Source organism: Aotus nancymaae, unplaced genomic scaffold (assembly GCF_030222135.1).
Source record: "Aotus nancymaae isolate 86718 unplaced genomic scaffold, 86718_ANA_hifiasm-v0.15.2.pri h1tg000004l, whole genome shotgun sequence".
In the NCBI taxonomy this organism is placed as follows: domain Eukaryota; kingdom Metazoa; phylum Chordata; class Mammalia; order Primates; family Aotidae; genus Aotus; species Aotus nancymaae.
Window position 1 is genome coordinate 13,707,259 of NW_026988415.1, and position 6,000 is coordinate 13,713,258.

Genomic DNA, 6,000 nt, shown 5'->3' on the forward strand with positions numbered 1-6,000 from the left:
CATCTCTCCTCCTTGGAATTCCTCAGAACAGTATATTTTTCTGTTCTCAGCCTGTCCAACCTCTCACCAGAATTTTCACAGTTCTCACCTCCAAACTCGAGCTTTGTCTTTTGAGAACAGTGACTTCCTATTTTTTCCATATTTCTCAGATCGCTTCTTAGTTTGTGTGGGCTCTTTGTTTTCTCAAGACTTTGATTTCAATATGAATGAGCTACAAGTGTCAAGCCCTGGCCTGCTGCCCTAACTTCAGGCCTCTACCTGTTGGATTCTGAGCATATTCTGTTGAGGCTCCTACCACCTCAAAACTAAAAATATTTTGAAATGGGCTTATTTGAAATGAGTTCCCTCTACAATTACAAATTTTTTCTCAAATTCTTCATACCATCAGTGGTACCACTATCAGTTCAATTCCTAGCATTCTGCCTGGAACTCGTGATTCTTAAATGTTTCCATCTCATGGCCATATAACCTCCTTGCTAAAACATGTAATACTCAGGCAACACCAAGCTGCTCCTGTGTGTATTCACCCTCACTAACCAGCTCTCTAAGCTCTCAGGAGGATGAGCTAAAGAAAAAAAGCACTCCAACGATGTCCAATTCCACTTTCTGTCCCTTTTAGGTCGGGAACTGCCCCGGATCAGAGCCAGTGACTGTGTGCCCATTCTCTGCTATTAGTACTTGGGTCTGCCTGTGTCTTCCCAAGAAACCTCATGGCTGCCTGTCCCCCTGACTCCAGCCGAACCACACTGCCCTGTTCACACAGGGCTGGGCTTTGTGAAAGCAAGAAATCTAGGTAAGGATCCTTCCCAGTCTCCCCATCATCCCCTCCCCAGAAGACCTAGTAAATGAGCTTATCTGCTTCTTCATGCCTAACTCTCATTCCAAGGCTATTTTGTCCTAACACAAACCCACTTTTCACTGAGTGTTTAGAACCTGAAAAAAAAAAAAAAAAAAAAACCGAAGCCACAGATTGCTTCCCAGACCAGATTCAGCAAATGTCTTCAAGCACCAGACTCTGCTTCTGTTTATGTGGCTCCAGTAACTTAGTATGCCCCTCAGCAACCTCTTTGTATTCGAGTTCCAGGAGGAGTCTTGAAATGGTAATGACTTCTACCAGGCAGCCAATCCCCGAGGCTTCTGCTCCTGAGAAAATATCTGCTCCTGAGAAAATATAATTCTCTCTCCATCCAACACTGCTCTATACTTCTGACGTCTACACCCCAGTTTCTCCTCTTGCTACTGTCCTCTGTCCATCTTTGTCAGTGTGCTCCTGGAATGTTCTTCCTTGTAAACATACTACTCAACCCTCTCGGTCACTGCATGGATGGCCCCTCCATCTCCTCTTATTACCAGAATCCACGTCTCTCCCAGGATATCACATGTTCTGATGCTGTTGCAAATGGAGGCTGTCTGTGTTCATTTGGTCACAGCCCCACTGTCCTACACACAGATACACACGTATACACAACTCACGCCCTGTATCAGGTGGCCTGAAGGAGTTGGCACTGTGCTCACTCCCCATCGTTTCACATTGTTTCAAGCTCATTTCCCCTCCATTGAAGCTCTAACACCATCTCCTTCCCACATTGTCCTCTCTTAATGACTTCCTGGTCACTCCTACACATTTGCTGAGTACTTGGAAATCTGGTTCACAGGCTTCCTCTCTCCTCCCACCCCACTGCCCAGACTGACATCATCCCGAGTGACTTCACTGCTCATATAGACAACTCACCGGGAATCCCAGCCTTGCTTCTTTTTTCACTGAGAAAGTCAAGGTATTCTGGGAAAATCCTACCCTGCTATCTACTTAAATATCCCATCAGTGCCCATCCTGTCTTTCTCCCCCCAGACTCAGTGGAAAGAGGTGTTTCCTTCTCCTTTAAGAAGCTAATTGGCCAGGCATGGTGGCTTACGCCTATAATCTCAGCACTTTGGGAAGCCAAGACGGGCGAATCACTTGAGCCCAGGAGTTCGAGACCAGCCTGGTCAACCTGGTGAAACCCTGTCTCTATAAAAATCACAAAAATTCGCCAGCTACTCAGGAGGCTGAGGTGGGAGGAGAGTTTGAGCCCAGGAGGCGGAGGTTGCAGTGAGCTGAGATCAGGCCAGCCTGGGTGACAGAGTGAGACCTTGTCTCAAAAAAAAAAGTGAATCGACCAAACTGTACTCTGCATGTCATCACTTCCTTTCCTCTTCGTCCAGGATCTACTCCAACAATCACCCCCCTGCCTCCACCATCTTCAGTGGCTCCTTCTCTATCATCTCTTTCTGCTCTCCATAAACATTTTCAGGTCTCCTATGAGAAACAGCTTTTCATCCACACCCCCTCCAGCTACTGCACTATCTCTCCTTTTCTCTTCAGAGATAAGCTTCTCAAAAGAGCTGTCTGCATTCTCTGGGCTCCCATCCCATAGTCCAGGGCTACAAAAAACTAGACTATAGTCTGAGGGCCAAATCCAGCCTGCTACCTTGTTTTTGCATGTCTTGAAGCTAAGAATGTTTTTCACATGTTTTAAGGGCTGAGAAAAAAATTTAAAGAATATTTTGTGACATGTAAAAGTGATGTGAAATTCAAATTTCTATGTCCATCGATGATGGTTTATTGGAGATGGCCATGTCCATTCCTTTACTTATTGTCTATGGCTGCTTTAGCACTACAAGGGCAGAGTTGAGTAGTTGCAAAAGAGATCGTGGACTGCAAAGTCTACATATATGCTGGCCCTTTGCCAGAAAGATATGCTGACCTCCTCTTTAGTCTCTGCCAACCATTCCTCTACACTTTTATAAGAGGGGTGTTTCTGGAGCACAAATCCTCTAATCCTCCCCACCTTGCTTTTGGTTCTAGCCCCTTAGCCTGGTGGCCAATGCTCCTCCAGACTGCCTCTTCACCCTTCTATCCTGTCCTTCTTTCCCAAATATATTTTGCTTCAGCCATTCTGAACTCCTTCTAGTTCCTTGAAATGCTTCATGTGGTTTCATGCCATTTATGTGCCCTTCCATGTCTTCCTTCTGCTTGGATAGTCCTAAACTTTCTCCTCATCTAACTAACTTCCACTTGTCTGACAAAACTCAGATTCCAGGCTGCCCCCAGGCTGAGTCAGGAGCCTGATACGGTTCGGCTCTGTGTCCCCATCCAAATCTCATGTCAAATTGTAATCCTCAGGCGTCCGGGGAGGGGCCTGGTGGGAAGTCACTGGATCAAGGGGGCAGTTTCCCCCACGCTGTTCTTGTGACAGTGACTGAATTCTCAGGATATCTGATGGTTTAAGGCGGTTCCCCCCTTGCTCTTTGTTTCCTGCTGCAGTAAGAAGACATGCCTTGCTTCCCCTTTGTCTTCTAACAGAATTGCAAGTTTCCCAAGATCCCCCTCCCCAAGTCATGCTTCCTGTACATCCTGCAGAACTGTGAGTCAATTAAACCTCTTTTCTTCATAAATTACCCAGTCTCAGGTAGTTCGTTATAGCAGTGTGAAAACAGACTAATACAGAGCCCCTCTTCAGAAAGGGCTTCTAAGGCCCCCTGGAAGATCTCTATCCTAGTAGTTCTCATGACGTATTGTGTTTGATTGATGAGTTTGTCATTCAACAGGTCATGAGCACCTTGAGGGCAGGAACTAGGCTTCATTTATTTCTTTACTGACAGCATCTAGCACAAGGCCTAAACAAAACAGGAACTTTATAAAACATATCTGTGCATCAATAAGTGTCTAGCTCAAGCATGGTGGCTTGTACCTATAATCCCAGCACTTTAGGAGGCTGAGGCAGGAGGATTGCTTAAGGCCAGGAGTTTGAGACCAGCCTGGGCAACAGTGAGAATTCATCTCTACAAAAATTTTAAAAATTAGCCAGGTATGGTGATGTGCACCTGTAGTCTCAACTACTTGGGAGGTTGAGGTGGGAGGACTGCTTGAGCCCAGAAGTTCAAGGTTACAGTGGCCTATGATCATGCCACTGCACTCCAGCCTAGACAACAGAATGAAACCTCAACTCTAAAAATAATTAATAAATATCCCTTAAATTTAATTAAGTACCAAAGAAATCTTCATGTCTGCAGATAATATTTAATTTTTCCAGGTAGAGAGATTCAATTCAATTTTAAACTGTAAAGAGAGCTTCAGTCAGTATAATACTTGATGATTGAACAGTATAGATAAGTTTAGTCAACACAGTCATTGGTTCATTAGAGGCACTTGATAAACACTGAATTAAATAATTCATGCATTGGCAGGAGGCTGAGGCAGGAGAATCGTTTGAACGGTGGAGGCCGAGGTGGCAGTGAGCCAAGATTGCACCGCTGCACTGCAGGCTGGGTAACAGAGTGAGACTCTGTCTTTAAAAAAAAAAATCACATATTGGGGAGAGGCTGAGAAACTAGGGTGAAGTCATATTGTGGAAGTGCTCTATGCCACAAAAATTTTAACTCTAATTTCCCTGGTCAAAAACCTCCCCAATATTAATTTGGCAACAGAAAAGTGGGTGAATGAAATGTGGAGGCCAGGTGCAGTGGTTCACGCCTGTAATCGCAGCACTTTGGGAGGCTGAGGTGGGCAGATCACTTGAGGTCAGGAGTTCAAGACCCAGTCTGGGCAACATGGTGAAACCCCAGCTCTACTAAAAATACAAAAATTAGCTAGGCATGGTGGCGTGTGCCTGTAATTCCAGCTACTCAGGAAGCCGAGGCAGGAGAATTGCTTCAACCTGAGAAATGGAGGTTGCAGTGAGCTGAGATCATGCCACTTCACTCCAGCCTGGGTGACAGAGCAAGACTTCATTTCAAGAAAAAAAAAAAAGAAAAGAAAAAAGAGGAGAGATAAGTACTAGGGAGGCCAGTTAGGAGGTTAGAAAGGTCATCTTGCTGAAAAGTAATAATGAGGTCTTAACTTAGCAGGTGCAGTAGGAATGCATATGGAAAGTTGGATGCAAGAACCAATGCAGAGGTAGGATTAACCTGCCTTGGAATTGATTGGGTGGGTGAGTGGAGAGTGCCTGAGGAAGAAGAACTGAGAGATGACTCCAAAGGCTTGAACCTGGATAACTGGAAAAGAGAGGGCTGTCAGTAGCATTAATGTGGGAGTCAGAAAGTAGAGCTCAACTATGGACAGTTTGGATTTAAGGGACTGGTAGAATATCCAAGAACAGATGTCAACATAGGCACTTAGAAACTTGGCTCTGCAGTTCAGTAGTAAAGACTGGACCAGCAATGGATTTGTGAGCTATATGCATAATATCGAAGCTGTGGGAGTGCCAAAGAAGAGAAGGTGTAAAGAGACTTGGACCTAAGGCAGTAGTAGAGGAAATGCTTATATTCACGTGGAACAAAGAATAGGATGCTGAGGTTTTCACAGTTTTGTTACTGAAATACCAGGGGTTCCGTCTAGGTCTTGCTGCTCGCTGCACACAAAACCTATCACTGAGACAATGAGTACTGCCAAGGAAGAAAGCTTTAATCGGGTGCTGCAGCTGAGGAAATGGGAGCTCAGTCCCAAATCCATCTCCCTGACTGACTAAAACTAGGGGTTTACATAGCAGGGAAGAAATGCAATAATAGATAAGAAAACAAGAAGTAGGGAGGGGCAAGGAAGCAATCATGATGAATGAGGGGTCCCACATCTGCTGGTGAATTTTAGTTCTTTGATGCTTTTTTTGAGAGGCCTGAAGGTTCTTTCCTGAGGAAGGAACTCAGATCAAACAAATATACATTTCAAGCTTTAAGAACAGAAGGGTCAATTTCTATGTTTATCAAAAATAACGGTCTATGGGACTATTGGATAAATTTCAGTTTATTTGCTGAACAGACCAACCCAATGTGCTCAAAAAGTCTATTTGATTATTTTTTTCTTTCTTTGAGACAGAGTCTCACTCTGTTACCCAGGCTGTAGTGCAGCGGCGCAATCTTGGCTCATTGCAACCCTACCTCCCAGGTTCAAGTGATTCTCCTGCCTCAGCCTCCCAAGTAGTTGGGATTACAGGTGCCTGCCACCATGCCTGGCTAATTTTTTGT